Genomic DNA, 20,746 nt, shown 5'->3' with positions numbered 1-20,746 from the left:
GACATGGTCACCCCTCAGCTCAGCTCCCAGTGAGATGTCTGGGCCTGTGGGGCCAGGTGAGCCCAGGAGATGGAGGGGAGGCCTGTCTGGGGCAGTGAGGGGCTCTGGGGGACGTACTCAAACTGGGCAGGGGAAGGGCAGGACAGCCGGCTGTCCCAGGTGACACACCTCATGTGTGGTGACATGGGGATGTTCCTGACCGACCGCCTCCGCCACAAAATGGCCAGCCGCTGTGGTGCAAGCCTGATTCAACAAGATCCTTGGGTGCTCCCCTGTGGGCTCTGGTGCAGTCAATGACTGCAATGACGCAGGAGGAACAGAAACCCAATTTCAGCTCATCAAGGAGTAAAATAACCTCTTTAGTGCTTAAGGTTTCTCATTCCACAGTTATCTAAGCCCCGAGTCCGACTGGTTAAAGGGAGGTACAGTGTGGGCCTGCTAGTGGCTTCAGTGGGGAAAGTATCGTGGCAATTTGTTGGATCCAGGGAGGATGGTCTGAGTGTAGGTTTCCCATAGGATCCTACTGGACAAAATGTCCAGCATACAGCTAAACAAAAACATCATCCGATGGGTGAGCAAGTGGCTGACGGGCAGGGCTCAAAGGGTTGTGGTAAATGGGGCCACATCTGGCTGGCGGATGGTCACTAGTGGGGTCCCTCAAGGCTCCATTTTAGGGCCAGTCCTCTTCAATGTTTTTATAAACGATTTGGATGTAGGACTAGAAGGTGTTTTGAGCAAATTTGCCAATGACACCAAACTTGGAGGAGTTGTGGACTCGGATGAGGGTGGAAAGGCCTTGCAGAGAGATCTGGACAGATTGGAGAGCTGGGCGATCACCAACCACATGAGGTTTAACAAGAGCAAGTGCCGGGTCCTGCACCTGGGACGGGGCAACCCTGGCTATACGTACAGACTGGGCGACGAGACGCTGGAGAGCAGCCCCGCAGAGAGGGATCTGGGGGTTGTGGTTGACAGCAAGTTGAATATGAGCCAGCAGTGTGCCCTGGCAGCCAGGAGGGCCAACCGTATCCTGGGGTGCATCAAGCACGGCATCGCTAGTCGGTCAAGGGAAGTGACTGTCCCGCTCTACTCTGCGCTGGTGCGGCCTCACCTCGAGTACTGTGTGCAGTTCTGGGCACCACAGTACAAAAAGGATGTAAAACTGTTGGAGAGTGTCCAGAGGAGGGCGACGAAGATGGTGAAGGGCCTAGAGGGGAAGACGTATGAGGAGCGGCTGAGGTCACTGGGCCTGTTCAGCCTGGAGAAGAGGAGGCTGAGGGGGGACCTCATCGCAGGGGGAGTGGAGAGGCAGGTGACCTGCTCTCTGTTATCACCAGTGACAGGACCCACGGGAACGGTGTGAAGCTGAGGCAGGGGAAGTTTAGGCTGGACATCAGGAAGAGGTTCTTCACCGAGAGGGTGGTCGCACACTGGAACAGGCTCCCCAGGGAAGTAGTCACTGCACCAAGCCTGTCTGAATTTAAGAAGAGATTGGACTGTGCACTTAGTCACATGGTCTAAACTTTTGGGCAGACCTGTGCAGTGCCAGGAGTTGGACTTGATGATCCTTATGGGTCCCTTCCAACTCGGGATATTCTATGATTCTATGATTCTATGATTCTAGGTGAAGCTATGCCAGCTCCAGCAAAGGGGTGAAACCCTCCTGGCAGCACATGGCTGCAGGCTCCACTAGTTTCACTGAGGGCTGTTAGAAAGCTGCATCCCCCAAACAGGACTCTGCTGACTTGGAAGTAGAGTCAGGGGCTCCGGATGCTTACATCTGCTTGCTGTGACTCATTTCATGAAAACCTGTTCTGGGGAAGACACTTATTTGCAATGCTTTGTTCAAAGGAACACCAAATACCCCAGCAATGGTGATCCTATCTTTTTCTAGGGCTAAGGGCTAAGCATTTTAGATGACAATTTGTGCAGAGCTGGATCAGCCTTTCTCACAGCCTCACACATACCTGTATCAGCACACTTGCAATGAGAGTTGTTAGAAAAATGGTGTAAATGAGTTCCAAATAAGTAAATGAAATCCTCAGCAGTCTCACGAACCCACTGAAGGCCCTTCTCCCTGGCTTCCAGACCACCGCTGATCTGCAGACTACAGCAGTGGAAAACTGCTTTCAGCTAACAGAGACCACTGCCATAAAGACTGCACTGGTATCCAGCCTATGTCCTTTTGTCTTAATTTCTGCTCACGACTGTTTCCCATCAGCACTCGCTGCTGGCCCCTCACTGGGACTATCTAATCTGCTATGCCCCTACAGCTCTCTGTGCCTTACTCTGATGAATACTTACTGCAGTCCCCTGCTTTATGATTTGCAAAATAGCATTTTGCAGAGGATGCAAAGGCAGAAGTGACAGAGAAATAAGGCAACCTTTCAATCCATTTATCAAAGTCCTTGAAGTTCCCATTTCAAGGAAACAATCAGAAACAGGGAGCATAAAAATTGAATATGAAATCCAGGGCATTTTAAATAAATGGAAAGGTTAACAACGAAGCCCACTCCCCTTGATGATGATAAGAGAAAATCAGTCCCGAGACCTGTTGATCCTGGATGGATCTTGTTTATTAGGAAGAGCCAATTGAATGAACTGATAGAAGAAAAACACAGAAATATAATGTTTATTAATTTCCTGTTTCTGTTTGCTTAATTGAATGTTTTGCCTTGCAAAGTGCAAAAAAATGGTTCTAATATTATGCTGTAGCCAAGCGAGACCCATTTAATCACACTCAATGGGTCAGAGTCTACATTAGGCCATGCGCTGTTGAACTGCACCTGTATTCCCCTGGCAAAGGCATCATTAGCTGGAAAAGCTCATCCTGATGTTGCTGAAGACCGAGTGGCACGTACGAACCACCCCATCCTCACTCAGAAATGGCAACAGTTAATGGATCAACACGGCAGGAACCCCACAACTGGACCTGGGAGCTACCAGCCACAGCTGCTATTTACTGCTGCCCATTAGACCATCTCCTGGCTAAGGAGAAGTTGTTTTCATGATAGTTGTCTGGCATAATTATTTTCAGGCATAGAAACATTTAAATAATGAAGCTCAGAAGGTGTGACTTTTTGAGCTGAGATCTCATCTATTTAGGTGTTTGCAGCACATGTGTCATGATGCTCTTTCAGCTTCGGGCTCAATGAGACCTTTTAAGGGGACAGATTATCCCACGTCTGCGAGCCTGTGAGATTTCCTGCATCTTCTTCTAGGAAGTTTGAAGCTGTTTCTTCTTAGAAAAGTAATGCTGGGCAATGGGACCATAGGTCCCAGCTTCTGTTCACTGGATGTTACAGCTCTGTGTTAAAATGAGGCATGAATGGAGCAAACCCACACCTCTTCTGGAGAGGGAACTGATTAAGTGTGAGGCAGACAAAGGGTGAGTAAAATTAATCTCCCCATAAGGGATTTGCAAGGGAGTCTATGGCGAGTGTGAAACTACCCCAGGAAAAGTTAAGTACCAAACTCATGGGCTTTGCAGAAAATCTCAGATGCTATTATTACTGTTTTCACTTAATATTGATCACAGTCTCAGAGCTGAGTGCCACCACTTTTTCCACCAACTGCAATAGTGATCTTCATGAAAGCCACTTAGAAGCATAAGTTTCTCTTTCCTTTTGTTTGTTTCTCTTTCTTTTTGTTTTTCCTGCTCTTGATTTCTCACAGACTCCCTTGGTAACCTTCACCATTAGTTTATTTTCCCCCCAACTTGTTGCCAATGTTTGAGGTTGTGATGGCCATGCTCAGTTCTTTGCACACGAGTGTGCACGGTGACACCCTGAACGTCACAACTGACTGTGTTTGCGTGTGACCACCTCAGCCAAGCAGCCAATAACCTCGAGAGTGAAGCAGCCCAAGCTCTGTTTGACCCTTCGGTTTCAGGTCCTCCAGGTGAGGCCAACGGGATACTGGGGGTAGATTGCTCTGCCTGTTTTGTGACTAAGCAGAGGACTGCTATGCCCATGGCACTTAGTCTGACATCACTTACCATCATGAAATGTTCTAATTGTTTTTAGTGTGTGTGTGTATGTGTGTGTGTATTTTTTTTTATTTAATGGTCCTCTAGGGCACTGAACCTGCATTATGACCAGGGGCTGATCAGTTAAGGATATGGGAAATTAGGCTCAGCTGGGCATCACCTCTGCCAAGGGCTACAATAGCTTATTACAGATTGTACAGTATTTCCAGCAAAATACTTTGAAATCAGAGAGCACTTTCTGTGTGAGGGACAGGGAACACTTTACCATCAAGGAGTCAATGCAGAAAAGAAAGCAAGAAGCTTTTAACCCCTGTCAGTCATCTGTCTGCTTCTCAAACCAAGGCCCAGAAAATCTCCCCTTCTAGCTGATGGGATGCCTTTGCCATGACATAGTCCTGACAGATCCTCACTCCCCCAGCACTGAAGAACTTGATGGCATGTGTTTGTGTGTGTGTGTGTACGCATTTAAACCCAGGCAGTTACAAGCAAAATCTGTTATCACCTACTCAGCATCCCTTTGATAACTGTGAGAAACACTCCGTAGCCAGTAACTTAGGCTCAGGCAAGGATCTCAGTGAAGTAGTAATTTATTCACGATTGCAATGGTGCGCATCCCACAAGCAGGAACGCACCTACTAGTCACACAGTACGGTTTATATACTTTATTTCTCGATGACAGGGACCCTCCCCTGTTTCCCCATTGACTGGGTAGTCCAGGTTCACAATCTATCTGATGCTTCACAGACAATACATGGCCTTCAGTTGCCGGCCTGTTAAATTTCAAATTTCTTTTGACTTTTTTACTCTTTGAAGTGGTAATGTTTCTTCACTTATCTGACTTAACACCGTGATTTTCACCTAATTGCTCTAAGGAGTCTGGTTGTCTGCATTTTACAAGGTCGCCTGCTAAGTTTTCTTATTACTGCAAGTATATCTCAATACCACATTCCTTCCCTCTAAACAATGTAACTCTGCAAAAATAACATGTTTATTCCCACAATTCCCCCCTTTTCTTTTTTTTTTTTTTTTTATAAATTGTTGATTTTTGCAAAACTTTTCTCTAAGGTGTAATTTGGTAGATATCTTCCTCTTCTTCACCTTCTTTGCTTTCCATCTCCTCTAATATCATCACCTTATCTGAGTAAGGTGGTGGCTCCATGGTCATTTGTTTCAATAGTGCAGTTTCAATTAACCGCTGTACTAGTCCTTTTACACAGGGGATAACGCAACAACCAACGGCTGTCAAAACTCCTGCTACTACGATCAAGGATGTAAATATGCCTAAGTTTTCTGCCAATTCACTGGCAAGGGTGGTAAACCCTTGCAATGCTCTAGTTACTATGCTATCCGGGGCAGCATTGTTGGGTATAAAAGTGCAACAATGGTTGCTCAGTATCACACACACACGCCTCCTTTCTCCGCAAGCACCATCTCTAATGCTATTTTGTTTTCCCAAGCCATTTTGCTGGTGGCATCTAGTTGTTCAGCGATTCCTCTTATCGCAATCCCTTGTATAATTTATGAATCTCTACTGATTATAATAAATATAATTAATCCAATTCACATTCTTATTGATTGTTACCCACCAGAACAGTGACTCAAACCCTGCAGCAATTTGATTCCTGGCTTTATGTTCATCGGGAACTCCTCTAGGCACCCCAATAGAATCTATGTACGCTCTATCATCAAATGGTACTCCTAAGCTTCTTTTACTTCTTTTGGGTATTTGTGATGTTTCTCTTTCAAATGCCAGGGTGAAGGGTATAGCTAATTGAACAAGTGCACAAGTGCCTCCCCAATTAGATGGTAGGGTGGACCGTAAGATCTTCCCTCCACAGTACCACCAGAGATCTGCCCTGGGGATCTCAAGTCTTGAGCAGTTTCCCATCAAGTCCTTGGTAGCATTCAAGGTCCTCGTGCACAAGGCCAATTCTCCCAGATGCCGGGTAGCACTCACACCCTGCCGTGAGAGGCAAGCTGTATGGTTACCTATAGCTGTAGAGAATGCAGGGGGAACCCTGATATTGCTATCACTCAAGGAAGGGAACAGCAAAGAGAGAGACTTACAGGCCTCATTTCCCCAGGCAGTCTTTTCTTGGTGCAATGCAATCATACATCGCATCCCCTGGGAATCCTTGGTCCACCCCAATGGGCAGGGCACTATCTGGGCAATCGGTCGTCCCGAGGCACACAAGCATAGCAATTGCTAAGGTTGAGACCCTGGACAGTATATTTGACCCATTCTATCCAGGCATTCACATCCCCATACCCTGTTTCAATCTCTAATGTTTGAACTGCCGCATTTCAAAGAGGGCCTCCTGTTTTCTCTCCTGTTTTCTCCTTGAGTTTCTCCCTTTCTCTGATGGCAATAGAGGATCGTTTCCATACAGCTATTCTCAGTCTGGCTGTTGGGTCTCTCCCACTTATTTGTTCTCTCTGCTCAATTGTCGTTGGGCATTTAAATCTCCACAAGCTAACACCTCACAAGCATCAAACATGACAGACTGTGGTACATAACCCTCTGTCACATTCACCCATATTTTGATGGGGTATCCCGTCTTACTATTATCTGGTCATGCCTTTTCCAAGTTGCCAATTGACCAAGGCCTTCTCTGAGGCCTACAGTCACTAGAAACAAAATTAATAGTTGATTTTTCCCTGTCATTATTTTTAACCCTTAGGTTTCCAAATAATTATCAATACAAAGAATAAGATGTACACTACTACTATAACAAACCCCCCTTGGGAGCACTTCAATTCACTATAGGTCTGTCCTTTCTCTCAATCACAAGTCACACTCATTAGTTACCTGTGAAAATAAAAGGTTAGTTTACAATTGTAAGCTTTTATCCTGCTCAGAGTCTATTATGAGATTTTTCTTTTTGATTTTAACTTTCAACCAGTCTTCTGTAGGAACAGCTTCCCAGGTACTAGGGTCCACGGATGCCTTCACTCGAGCATAGTGAGTCCAACCTTTTTCCGCAGTCCTTATGGCTGTTTCAGAGGTTAGTAATGGTCCTTCCCATTCAGGCCAGAGTTGATTCTTTCCAAGTCTGAATCAGGACCCAATTTCCTGGGTGATGGTGGTGAATGGGGAATTCCAAAGGTGGGGTTTGAGCCAACAACCCACGGGTCCTGAGAGATGACAAAGAAGAGGACACCCCAGAATACAGTTCTTAAGAAAACTCTCTCTTGTTTCAAATTGTGGTATCTCATCCCTTCTGCCCAGATAGGGCAATCCAAACAGCATCTCATATGGTGAAATTCCTATATCCTTTCTTGGTGCTGTTTGAACCTGTAGCAGTAAGCATTTTACCCAAGGAAGTTGGGTTTCTAACACTAACTTAGTTAATTGCTTCTTTAATGTCTGGTTCATTCGGTCCACCTTCCCAGAAGAGGAGGGGTGCCAGGGGGTGTGAAAATCCCATTCAGTCTCTAAGGCCTGCATTAACCCTTGCAGTACTTGTGAAGTGAAATGACTTCCTTGATCTGAATCAATGTTTTCAGCTATCCCATATCTAGGGACTATTTGCTCCAGTGATACCTTAGCCACCTTGTTCGCAGTGGCAGATACCGAGGGGAAAGCTTACACCCATCCAGTCACGTGGTCAATTAGGACAAACAAGTACTTAAGTCTCCCTGCTTTAGGTAACTCAGTAAAGTCTACCTGTATACTTTGGAAAGGTCAAATCCCTGGCTCCCGTCCCCCTCTAGGTGGGTTACGGATGACCTTTTTATTTACCTTTTGACATATGGTACATCCTCTGCATATTTCCTTCAATAAAGTTTATATTCCTACACAGACATACTTTTTTTAGCACAACATCACACATTGCTTGCACCTCCCAATGACTCTCTTGATGTAAAACAATTAATATTTGCCCCATTGGTGCTTTATTCAGCATCTCTCTCCCATCAGGGAGTATCCATTTTCCCTCAGACTTCGTGGCTCCTGATTCCTTAAAAAAAAATCTCTTAAAACTTTTTAGTTCTTTCTTAGTTTTCAACAATTCCCTGAATCCTCTCTGGATTTATTCTCCGTTTTCCCTCAGACATTAGATGCCTTAAATACCTGACTTCCCTTTCTACATGCTGTAATTTATTTTTCAATACTCCCAAGCCCTGCTTTCCCAGAAAGTTGAATAGCTTGTTAGTAGCCTCCTTCACAACTGTTTTCTCCTGTCCTGACAATAAACGATCATCCACTTATTTGTAACAGTAATACCTCCTCGGGAGGTTGGAATTGCTCCAAAATCTGTTCTAGGCCTTGCCAAAATAAATTGGTGGCCCTGTAAACCCAGGAGGTAAAACTGTCCATCTGTATTGTTGCCTCGGCCCCCATTTCAGGGTCTTTCCAGTCAGAGGTGAATATATCTTTGCTCTCAGGGCCTGAGAGCACTCCATTAATAACACTGTTATTCCAGGCTAACAATTTACTATTTGAATGCCCAATTTCATCATCAAATCCCTTCCCAACAAGTTAGTCCCTGCCTTGGGTACATACAATAATTGCCCAGAGATCATTTTATCCCCTAGTCTCAGCTTGGTATCCCCCAAAGGTGGCACTGTTATCCCAGCCCCTTCTACCCCCATCACTTTTTAGGGTTTCATTAGTTAATTTAATCCCTGATACTTTACAGGCCAGTAATGACCTAGCTGCCCCAGTGTATTGGGTTCGATGGCAAGGTTGGGGGGGGGGGGGGGACGGACTGCAGTGGCAGCCCCTGCGAGAAGAATCCAGAAGCCGCCCCGTGGCAGATAAGGGACAATTTCAGCCGGCCCCAAAGGGGCCCACTGCTGCCCAGAGCCAAGCCATGAGCAACACAGTCTGTCCCTCTTTGAGAGCACACCCAAGAAAACAAAAACAAACAAACAAAAACCTGCTGCTCAACAGCAGCTGGGAGAGTGAGGAACAAGAAACCTCCCCCCAGACACCAAAGTCAGCACAGAAGGAGGGGGTGGAGGCGCTCCAGGTGCCAGAGCTGAAGCCTCCCTGCGGCCTGTGGAGAGGCCCCTGGTGGAGCAGGCTGCCCCCCCGCCCCATCCCCCCCCCTCCCCGATACTTGGGAAAGTGACCAAATAGCACAGCAAATATACCAAAACTTCTAGACTGTTACTTAGATAATGCCTACATCCTCTTTCCCTGCTCATTCAACTTCAAACAGCTCTGTCAAACACTACATACCACACCTTTAACACCTTCAATAACCCTTTTTAATACTTCTTTTTATTTTTCTCCAGCCTGTACTTTCCCATTTTCCTTCTCTCCTCCTATTCCTATTTGAAGTGGCCAGCCTGGCCACACTTCAAAGCCTGTCCCTGAGCTTTCCTTGCCTGCCATTCCTCCATCTCTCTTCCTCTCCTTTCCATCCTGGCCCTGACTCCCCCTGAAGATTTTCTTCCTCTTTCTCCAACCCTCTGCCTCACTACCTGCTACACTGTCAATACCATTAGTTTCACTCTCTGCTTTTCCTTCTCATCTCCCCTCCTGACATACGCCTTCAGGGCCTCCCGCAGGAGGGCCCCCCAGCGACTGTTCACTACATCCCCCCACCTTCTGGAGCATTTTCTGTGTATCTTGCCAGGCTTTAATCACAAAATGAACTTTCAAGAGCCCCCAGGACACCGGATCCCCGGGACTCACCCCAAGCACTCCCCCACCCCGACCTCAAGTCTCCCACATGACCCCTGTGCTGCGCACTATCACCACTCCAGCCAGGATCAGCAAGTGGGCACCCCTGCTCTGCAGGTATTACCCCTGGTCCTGGAGGATGAGCTCCTTCCCATTCTTGTATAGCAGCTCTCCTCCTGATCATTCTCATTTCTTCCCCTCTAAACAACATCCTTAGTACAGACATCATTTCCCCCCAAGAGTATAAGTTAGGTCCTAGGAACTGGTCTAATTGTTCAGCTAGCCTGATGGGGTCCTCAATTAAAGACTTCATCTCCTCCTTAAAACCCCTAACACCTCTCTGCCGGTAAGGAGGGGGGGGGGAGGAGTTCACCTAAGAGGACACACAGTTAGTGTTAGTACTGTTAGTATCAGGGAAGGCGAAACTCTCAATCTCTCTTCTACCTTGTTCTAATTCTTGCCAGAGCCTAGAGTACGCTCCTTCTCTAGGGACAGTGTTAATTGCAGTCCCTGTCTCCCTTCCTGGAGCAGCTGCTGCTGCCACCGGTGCAATATTAGGATTATAGGGAGCATAACTTGGCTCCTTCTCCGAAAAAGGAATCTTATTGTTTACATATAAATTTAAAGCCTGAATTTTCATCAGACCTGTATTTTGGCCAAAATACTGCTGTTTCCTTAATTGGTTCTTTTGTCCAGACTGATACACAATATTTAACCTTTTTTTTTCTCTTATCATCTCCTCTAATTTTGAGATTATTTTTCCAATTTCTTATCATTCTTCAGGAAGAACTGTCGGTAGGCACTCCCCCAGGGATATCTCCCTGTCCCCTGGAACTCATATTTCCCCTTTTTCCTAGCCCTTGTCAGTGTGCTGCTACAGCAATTTCCCTCCTGCAGGGTACCACACACTAATGTTCTGATTCTGGAAAATGGGGGTGTACTGCCAAGCACTTCCCCGTGCAAGGGCTACCGCACACCTATGAGTTTACCAGATTCCCTGGTGTACTGCTAAGCACTTCCCTGTGCAAGGGCTACCGTACACCAAATTTCCCTGGTGTACTGCCAAGCACTTCCCTGTGCAAGGGCTTACCGTACACCAAATTTCCCGAGACTCTTCCTTTCTCTCCCTTATCTCACGCTTCATCCGTCTCCGGCCGCGCCCCTCGCGGAGCTACGGAACCGCGGATCAGGACTCCACACTCGCTTCGTACAAAAGTCCGTCTCAATCACACGTCACACAGAGTCTCACCCGACCCCCAAGGCAATACTTAATATTTCTTACCTTGGTCTGTGCACAGAGTTACCGGATCAATTCTTAAACCCGGAGTGCCTACCTTCTTCCCTTCCCCAGTACTTCATGGATCCTGCCTCTTTAATCAGTCTCGGGCCCTCTGTCAGCTCTCCGCAGAACCACCACCATCGATGCACAGGACCGCTGAAATCAGCGAGGCATGCCTTCCTGCTGCTGCGGCAGTGGGGCTCTCCAGTAGGTGACTGGATCCCGGACGAGCCCCCAAATTGTGAGAAACACTCTGTAGCCAATAACTTAGGCTCAGGCGAGGATCTCAGTGAAGTAGTAATTTATTCGCGATTGCAATGGCGGGCGTCCCACAAGCAGGAACGCACCTACTAGTCACACAGTACGGTTTATATACTTTATTTCTCGATGACCGGGACCCTCCCCTGTTTCCCCATTGACTGGGTAATCCAGGTTCACAACCTATCCGATGCTTCACAGACAATGAATGGCCTTCAGTTGCCGGCCTGTTAAATTTCAAATTTCTTTTGACTTTTTTACTGTTTGAAGTGGTAATGTTTCTTCGCTTATCTGACTTAACACCGTGATTTTCACCTAATTGCTCTAAGGAGTCTGGTTGTCTGCATTTTACAAGGTCGCCTGCTAAGTTTTCTTATTACTGCAAGTATATCTCAATACCACATTCCTTACCTTTAAACAATGTAACTCTGTGCAAAAACAACATTTTTATTCCCACATAACCAAATAACAACCCCCCCCAAAAAACTTGTATTAAAGTCCTACCAACCCCCTACTTCCCTACCCTGAGCTGCAGAAGAAGTTATTTGATTTGGCACATGGTACAAAGGAGTTTTCTGTGCTAGAAATCGTTCCACAAGGACTAGCTGTTTACGAGTCTTGGAGGGAGACAAAATATCTATTGCACAGGATGAAAGCCAACATCTAATTCAGGAAAACTGGCAAGGAACTGGTTTGGTGTTAGGCTATCTTAAAACTTCCTTCTGCTTCTTCTAGAACACCTGGTGCTACTGAAAAGCTTGATCCTAACCAGGCTACTAGATTCAGTTCCTATCTTCTTTATTCAGTGTTGCTTTAACTATTTCACATAGTGCGCCCACCTTCATTTCTCCTCAGATATGTTTCTGCAACCTTGCTGAGTGCACATGCTCTGAAAAGGCGTCCAGTTCTGTTGGAGGTGTCAGCTCCTGGTTCTTGCCAAGCAAAGGACAAGGTACCCTGCAGTATCTGCATGCTCGGGAAACCTAAAGCCACAAACCTCTGCACATCATCTGGCATCAGATGCAAACAAACACAGAGTTCAGTGAGGCATGATTAAAGCAGGAAATGGAGTAAGGAAAAGAAGGAAAGCGAGAGAGAGACAAAAATAAAAGAATGAATGTGTGGGGAGGAAAGCTTGAAGCACTCAGTCCTTAATTTCCCTTTAGTACAGTGACAAGCAGCACAACAGTGTCTGTGGCTGATAAAGTGGACATACAGAGCCAGGTCAGAGAACAACTGGCGCTTTAACCCCCTTGCTGGTCTGCTTGTCCACTTATTCAGGGTCAGGCTCTGCACAGGCTGAGAGCAAGACCTAGGCAAGAGCAGGAGTTCCTGGGTCTCAAAGAATCGTCTAGGTTGGAAGAGACCTCCAAGATCACTTAGTCCAACCTCTGTCCTAACACTAACAAGACCTCCACTAAACCATATCACTAAGGACTACATCTAAACATCTTTTAAAGACCTCCAGGGATGGTGACTCAACCACTTCCCTGGACAGCCCATTCCAATGCCTAACAACCCTTTCGGTAAAGAAGTTCTTCCTAACATCCAACCTAAACCTCCCCTGGCGCAACTTTAGCCCATTCCCCCTCGTCCTGTCACCAGGCACATGGGAGAATAGACCAACCCCCACCTCTCTACAGCCTCCTTTAAGGTACCTATAGAGAGCAATGAGGTCTCCCCTGAGCCTCCTCTTCTCCAGGATGAACAACCCCAGCTCCCTCAGCCGCTCCTCATAAGACTTGTTCTCCAGACCCCACACCAGCTTTGTTGCCCTTCTCTGGACTCTCTTGAGCACCTCCATGTCCTTCTTGTAGCGAGGGGCCCAAAACTGAACACAGTACTCGAGGTGCGGCCTCACCAGAGCCGAGTACAGGGGGACAATCACTTCCCTAGACCTGCTGGCCACACTGCTTCTGATACAAGCCAGGATGCTGTTGGCCTTCTTGGCCACCTGAGCACACTGCTGGCTCATATTCAGCCGACTATCAACCAATACTCCCAGGTCCTTCTCTGCCAGGCAGCTTTCCAACCACTCATCTCCCAGCCTGTAGCTCTGCTTGGGGTTGTTGTGCCCCAGGTGCAGGACCAGGCACTTGGCCTTGTTGAGCTTCATACAGTTGGCCTCAGCCCATCGGTCCAGCCTATCCAGATCGCCCTGCAGAGCCTTCCTACCCTCGAGCAGATCGACACACACACCTAACTTGGTGTCATCTGCAAACTTATTGAGGGTGCACTCGATCCCCTCGTCCAGATCATCGATAAAGATATTAAAGAGGACTGGCCCCAGTACTGAGCCCTGGGGGACTCCACTAGTGACCGGCCTCCAACTGGATTTGACTCCATTCACCACAACTCTTTGGGCCCGGCTATCCAGCCAGTTTTTAACCCAACAAAGCGTACGCCAGTCCAAGCCACCAGCAGCCAGCTTCTTGAGGAGAATGTTGTGGGAAACGGTATCAAAAGCCTTACTGAAGTCAAGGTAGACCACATCCACAGCCTTTCCCTCATCCACCAGGCGCGTCACTTTGTCATAGAAGGAGATCAGGTTGGTCAAGCAGGACCTGCCTTTCATAAACCCATGCTGACTGGGCCTGATCGCCTGGTTGCCCTTCAAGTGCCGCATGATGACACTCAAGATAATCTGCTCCATGAGCTTCCCTGGCACTGAGGTCAAACTAACAGGCCTATAGTTCCCCAGGTCTACCCTCTGGCCCTTCTTGTAGATGGGCGTCACATTTGCTAGCCGCCAGTCGACTGGGACCTCCCCTGATAGCCAGGACTGCCAATAAATGATGGAAAGCGGCTTGGCCAGCTCCTCCGCCAGTTCCCTCAGTACCCTCGGGTGGATCCCATCCGACCCCATTGACTTGCATACATCCAAGTGCTGTAGCAGGTCGCTAACCATTTCCTCGTGGATAGTGAGGGCCACATCCTGCTCCCCATCCCCTTCCACCAGCTCAGGGTACTGGGTATCCAGAGAACAACTGGTCTTGCCGCTAAAGACTGAGGCAAAGGCAGCATTGAGTACCTCAGCCTTTTCCTCATCTTTTGTAACTAAGTTTCCCCCCGCATCCAGTAAAGGATGGAGATTCTCCTTAGTCCTCCTTTTTGTGTTGATGTATTTGTAAAAACACTTTTTGTTATCTTTAACGGCAGTAGCCAGATTGAGCTCCAGATGAGCTTTGGCCTTTCTAATTTTGTCCCTGCACAGCCTCGCAACATCCTTATAGTCCTTGAGTGGCCTGCCTTCTTTTCCAAAGATTGTAAACCCTCTTTTTTCTCCTAAGCTTTAGCCAGAACTCTCTGTTCAGCCAGGCCGGTCTTCTTCCGCACCGGCTCGTCTTTGGGCACCTGGGGACAGACCGCTCCTGAGCCATTAAGATTTCCTTCTTGTAGAGTGCCCAGCCTTCCTGGACTCCTCTGCCCTTCAGAACCACCTCCCAAGGGACTCTGCCAACCAGTGTCCTGAACAGCTCAAAGTCAGCCCTCCGGAAATCCAAGACAGCGGTTTTACTGGTCCCCATCCTGACTTCAAAAATAGAGAACTGAACCATTTCGTGGTCACTCTGCCCAAGACAGCTCCCGACCACCACATCTCCCACCAGTCCGTCCCTGTTTGTGAACAGAAGGTCTAGCGGGGCACCTCCCCTGGTAGGCTCTCCAACCAGCTGCATCAGGAAGCTATCTTCCACGCTCTCCAGAAACCTCCTAGACTGCTTTCTCTGGGCTGTGTTGTGCTTCCAGGATATGTCTGGGAAGTTGAAGTCCCCCACGAGAACAAGCGCTGACGATTTCGCAACTTCTGCCAGCTGCCTGTAGAACTCCTCATCCGTCTCCTCATCCTGGTTCGGCAGTCTATAACAGACCCCCACCAGGATGCTTGCCTTGTTGGCCTTCCCGCTGATCCTAACCCATAGGGACTCAACCTTATCAGTCCCAGCCTCAAGTTCCACAACATCAAAACACTCTCTAATGTAGACAGCCACACCACCACCCCTTCTGTGCTGCCTGTCCCTTCTGAAGAGCCTATAGCCAGGCATTGCAGCACTCCAGTCATGAGAGTGGTCCCACCACGTTTCCGTGATGGCAACCAAGTCATAGCCTGCCTGCTGCACAATGGCTTCCAGCTCCTCTTGTTTGTTACCCATGCTGCGTGCATTAGTGTAGATGCACTTCAGTTGGGCCATTGCCTTCTCCCCTGGCCTTGCCATTGTTCCCCCGGCACAGTTCCAACAAGCCTTATTTCAGCCCCATCCCCCTTCTTACCCAGTTTAAAGCCCTCTCAATGAGCCCTGCCAGCTCCTGGGCTAGGATCCATTTTCCCCTTAGAGATAGGGACCCGTCTGCAGCCATCAGGCCGGGTGCCAAGTAAAGCGCCCCATGGTCAAAAAAACCAAAATTTCTGTGTTGGCACCAGCCTCTGAGCCATGTGTTAATCAGGTGGGCTTTTCGTGTCCTCTCGGTACCCCTCCCTGCCACTGCAGGGATGGATGAAAACACCACCTGTACTCCCGCTCCATCCACTAACTGTCCCAGTCCCCTAAAGTCCTGTTTGATAGCCTTCAGGCTTCTCTCTTCAATATTATCACTGCCAGCCTGGACTATCAAAAGAGGGTAGTAGTCAGAGGGGCGAACCAGGCTGGGAAGCTTTCTGGCAACATCCCTGACCCTGGCCCCAGGGAGGCAGCAGACTTCCCTATGGGTAGGGTCAGGTCGACAAATAGGGCCCTCTGTCCCCCTGAGAAGGGAGTCGCCTACAACAATCACCCTTCTGTCTTTCTTGGTGGAGGCAGTCTTGAGGCATGGAGTCAGCTTCCTCACCCTAGGCATCCTCCTGGGTAGACTTTCTACCTCATCCTCACCCACCAGTCTCTCAAGCTCCAGGGCCTCAAATCTGTTATGTAAGGGCACCTGGGAAGGTGGGGCTGGTGGGGGCGGGGGGGCGTCACCTGCAAGGTCAAGCAGGGACCTGTCTCCATTCCTCCTCAACTCCTAGGTCCCCTCCCTGTGCCTGACAGTGACAGGGCAGAGGGCCCACCCCCATTTGGGGTGTCTCACCCCAGTACCTCTCCTTCAGGCCCTGCAGGGAGTCGCTCCACCAGTCTATCTCCCGCTCACACTCCCTGATAGCCCTCAACCTCTCCACCTCCTCCCTGAGCTCTGACACCAGGCAGACCAGGTCATCCACCTCGCACCTCACACACACAGTCTCTCTGCCTCCCTCAGATGGCAGCAACAGGCTCAGACACTCCCTGCATCCAGAGACCTGAACTGTCGCATTGTTGAGCAGGCAGTCTGGGTGGTTACAGACTTTCTAGAGAGAGCACTCTGCCTGGTGTAGACCACTGCAGCCTAGCTAGCGGTCGACAACCGTTAGAGGAGTTGTTCGTATGGACGGGGGGGAACGCTCTACTCTCCCTGCTCGACCTGCCTGCGCAAACTGCCGCGCCACTCCCTTCTGACGCGCCGCGTTCCTGATCGCTCGCGCTCCCTAGGGGCTGCTTTTGAACGGCCGGGGAAGGGCACTGCTGGCTCCGCCTACGCCTCGTCAGCCTCCCTCGCGAGGGCTGCCGGGTCCCTGCCTGTCCCGATCCCCCGCTCCGCTGCAGAACACGTCTGCCCCGGAGCCGATCACCTCGGCAAGTCTCCCCGCATTTAGTATTTTGTTAGCTTTGCAGAGTAGGTGATACCCTCTAGCAAACTAGAAAACTTCATTTTTTTCAAGAAACTGAAGAAAAGCTAGGGTATTTTGAAACATACTGATTTTCTTTGTTTTTCCTGAATTGCATACTCACCCCCACTGATTTCTGGGGTCCCTGGGGTGCAGGAGTTTGCAGAGAAGCCAGGCCTTCAGAGTGGGCGTTGAAGATCACAGAGGTAACAGCTATGTGACAGGGCCCAAGCACATGACTTCATAAACCCATGGCCAGGCTGAGTGTGAAGATGCTCTTGTCTTCGGTGGAAACTGTGCTGAATGCAACAGAAACCTGTGATGCAGGCTTGTTGGCATGGTTTCAACTTAAAGCAAGGCAGGCCATATAAAAAAGAAATGAGACAACCTCAGTTCTGTCCCTGGATCTAATATTGCAGGGTCCCTGGTCTATGTCGAAGGGCTGGGACATAGGGCCTTCTGTAGATTGAGAATAAATTCAGACATACCTGAATCATCTCAGGTATTGTACCTTATCATCTCACCACACGTACATACACACTGACACGGGCTCCTGCCATCTTGCATATGCACTGACAGGTTTACATGCATTGTAGCACCCTAGTTTCTGTTCTACAGATCTGGCACGTTGCACTGGATGAAGGCAATTTCTTCCCTCGATTTGGAGGGCCAGAACCAATTAGCATAGCCCTTCCCACCTCCCGGAGGGCAGGATGGGGTGTAATGTAGCCAAGGACTGATCTTGCCACGCAGTATCATTGGGGGTGACACAGCTGAGACCCTGATGAGATGTTCGCTAACATGTCAGGGAGGATCATGGCATGCTTCCCTGCATGCCCAGGTGGACTGTGGGTCTGCCAAAGGAGGTGGGGAGCTCGTAACATTTGGTAATATGGCATTTAAGACGAAAAGGAGTGAGCTGAGGCAGAACAAGACAAATTAATGTGGGATGACAACTGCCTTAAGGAGCATCAGATGTCCAGAGAAAATCAAAAGAATTCTTCTCCCCAAGTCTCCAGTGCAAATTTATATATATATGTACTTATATATATATATATGCATACATATGTCTGTGTGTGAGTGTGCATATAAAGGTAGATTGTCAGTTGGTACTCTGAAGTAGACAAGGTATGTGAAGATGCTTAGATATATGCCACTTGTTTGCTTCCTGCCATGAGTTGAACACACTGGCTTCAAGTCACCTGTGTATATAGCTGTGTGCATGTGTAAATATTCTTTTCACTCTTTCACAGATCTTGGAGACAGAAATTTTGCAAAGGTGACTAGAATGAATGCTATTAATGGCAAACATTAGGAAGAAAGCTTGTGTGTATGGATGTGTAAGTTATCTGGAGGTGTATCTATAAGCACCAAGAGATGGAAGAATTGAATGTGATTCATAGGGCTTTAACTGCATGTAAGAGGAAAATTAAGGAAGAAAAGTTCTGCTGAATGGCTTCTTTGCATTGAATTCCGAAGACGGGAAAGTTATCTTAAAAGAAAGTGGGTGGAAATACCACAATTTAAGAACTTTAGACACAATAAAACTAAAGTGCACAATTATAGAATAGCTGAGATAGGCAGAGATAAGAACTGGTAAATGCATATGGGTTTTGTGTTATCAAGTCCTGCCACTCTTTGAAGCTGATTTACAAACACTGAGATGCTTACAGACTACCCAGTAGCGCAGAAACCATCGCTGTTTGGCTGTAAGAAGTGTGGCACCCTTAGTAGATCTGCCTGTAGCAAATAACTCTGCATTCATCCTCTTAATAAAATCATACTTCTGAGCTGAGATTGAGGTTGCAGGTTTAAACACTCATATTTTTGTATCTACAGATGGGCTGGCTGTTTAGACTGCAAGAGACGGCAGAGAGAGAGCTGTACAAGTCAGAGGAGCCCAGCCAGCTATTCTGCTTACCCTGTGGTGGACACCTCTACCAGCCAGCTGCATTGATCTCTAGGTTCCATGCTGCTCTGCCAAGATGTCCCTGGACTGCAGTGGGAGCGTAGACTCCTCACTCTCATGCAGACATCCACATCTGCAAACCTACAGGGCAGTGTCTCAATCTGGAGCTGTGTTACTGCTCAAATGAGCCACCCGCTATTTCGATGTAACTCTGCTTCTCCTGCCAGGGCAAGGAGCATCATTAGGGTCTACGGAACAGGACTCAGCCTTTTAATATCACATCAGACAGCTGAATCTGCGTACATCACTCCCACGTCCCTTTACAGTCAACAGAGGTATTTGTGCCTCCAAAGGCTGATTCATCCTATCAATGCTTATCTAAGAAAGGTTGGGAAAACTGCTCTGGGCAAGTGCCCATCTCTTTCAACTAAGTATAAAGTAAGTTCAAGCGACTACTTTAGACTTAAGCAGTTAATATTCAGATGGCTAAATTTAGGAGAGCTGAATCCCACCCATGGCATATAAATTAAACACACAGTCTTTGATCCTTAAGCGTGCCTGCAGGTGTGTTATGCTGGAAGCGGTACAGATATATATCATAGTTTATCTGACCGATCACAAACAACCAACACAGCTGGAACAACCAATATCAAATAAACACAGATTTTCTTTGTGATAAAATCTAGAGGTAAAATAAAATAATCTCAAAAGACGCGTCTTAATAACAATCTAAAATTACTGTTCAATGGACCCATAGTCTTCTTGTACCTAGTACATGAGAAGGAAAACAAGTCAAAAGGAACTGGGAAAAGCTATTATTTGCAAAGTATTCCACCATTAACACAATATGAAACTGCTACCTACAAAACAACTTCCTTAGACAAAGAGTAAAAGCATTCAAAAACATGGTGACAGCCGGTAAGACTCTGCAGCTCCTGAGGCTTCAAGACATTTTAGAGAAATAATATTTTGCACGTATGCAGCAGGTTTCACCTGAAGTTCTCAAAGCACTTTGTAAATATATATGCGTTAATTAATCTTCACAGCAGCTCTATGAGGTAAGCACTGTAAATATAATTATCTTGATTTTACAGATGGTGAACTTGAGACTCAGAGCACTGAAATAACTCCCCCGAGTTCACACCGTGAATCAGCAACACTGTAGTGACTGGAATGCAGCAATTTCACTGCCACTTCCCTTTGCTATCGCAGATGACAAAAGTCCCTCTGCTTATGGTAACACACAGAGGAAAGAGCTTCTTTGGGGCTTCACAATTTCTTGTTGGTAAACATTTTCAACCCTTTGAATAGGGGACATAATAAACGTACACACTGACATTCATTATTAATGTGCTCATTAGCATCTGCATTATTACCAGTGGAGGAACGTTATCAATAGATGGTGCTTGGTAGCAGGTCAGATCCTATCCCTACCACCTAATATGGCCAATTCTGGTGTCTGCTGCTTAAAAGGACGATTTCCTTAATAAGCAGTTCCTAAGAAGGCTCAGACAGCAATCACGCTTCCTGCACGTCTTTCGTCTTCATTTAGTGTGACATTCCTGTTGTATCTTGTAAATAATCTGTGGTTGTCCCCACTGGGGAGAAACACAGTTTGATATAATATCAGCCTGAGCTGAAACTGAGAAAGCTGAGCTTGCCGCGAAGGGGAGGGTCTCTCAAGCACCCACATCTGGAATCTTCAGCTTACCCTTACCTTAATAAAAAGACAACCTGCCAGCATGTAAATGGCAGTGAACAAAAGGGGATGATATATGGCAAACGGGCGGTAGTCAGTGGTAACGCCTCTGTATGGTGGAGGGGCATTGGCTGCCAAGGGGGGTCTGCACAGGCACCTGGTGGTCTTCTTTCTCCTTAAAATAATAACGGTACTTCATATGGTCATATATTTTGAAAACATTACTTTTTCTTTCACTGCATTAGCTGAGCAGTTAAAGAGGAACTGTGTTGTTGTTTTCATGTAAACCCAATTTCTTCAGATTATT

General features: G+C 47.5%; 1 protein-coding gene and 1 long non-coding RNA gene across 2 annotated transcripts in view; both read right to left on the bottom strand.

Annotated features, from left to right (window-relative positions):
* LOC121063021 (CUGBP Elav-like family member 4) overlaps positions 1-20,746 on the bottom strand; it is a 1,483,068-nt gene that overhangs the window by 830,009 nt on the left and 632,313 nt on the right. The gene's annotated exons all lie outside the window — the stretch shown is intronic.
* LOC121063025 lies at positions 5,021-19,065 on the bottom strand. The gene is made up of 4 exons (XR_005815790.1): positions 19,055-19,065; positions 15,796-15,799; positions 5,394-5,397; positions 5,021-5,269 (listed from the first exon to the last, which is right to left on the bottom strand). It is a non-coding gene; the product is annotated as an uncharacterized LOC121063025 (long non-coding RNA).

This window comes from Cygnus olor, assembly GCF_009769625.2.
Source record: "Cygnus olor isolate bCygOlo1 chromosome W unlocalized genomic scaffold, bCygOlo1.pri.v2 SUPER_W7, whole genome shotgun sequence".
NCBI lineage: Eukaryota > Metazoa > Chordata > Aves > Anseriformes > Anatidae > Cygnus > Cygnus olor.
Note: the sequence above shows the minus strand (reverse complement) of the source record. Positions and strands in the feature narration are given on the sequence as shown.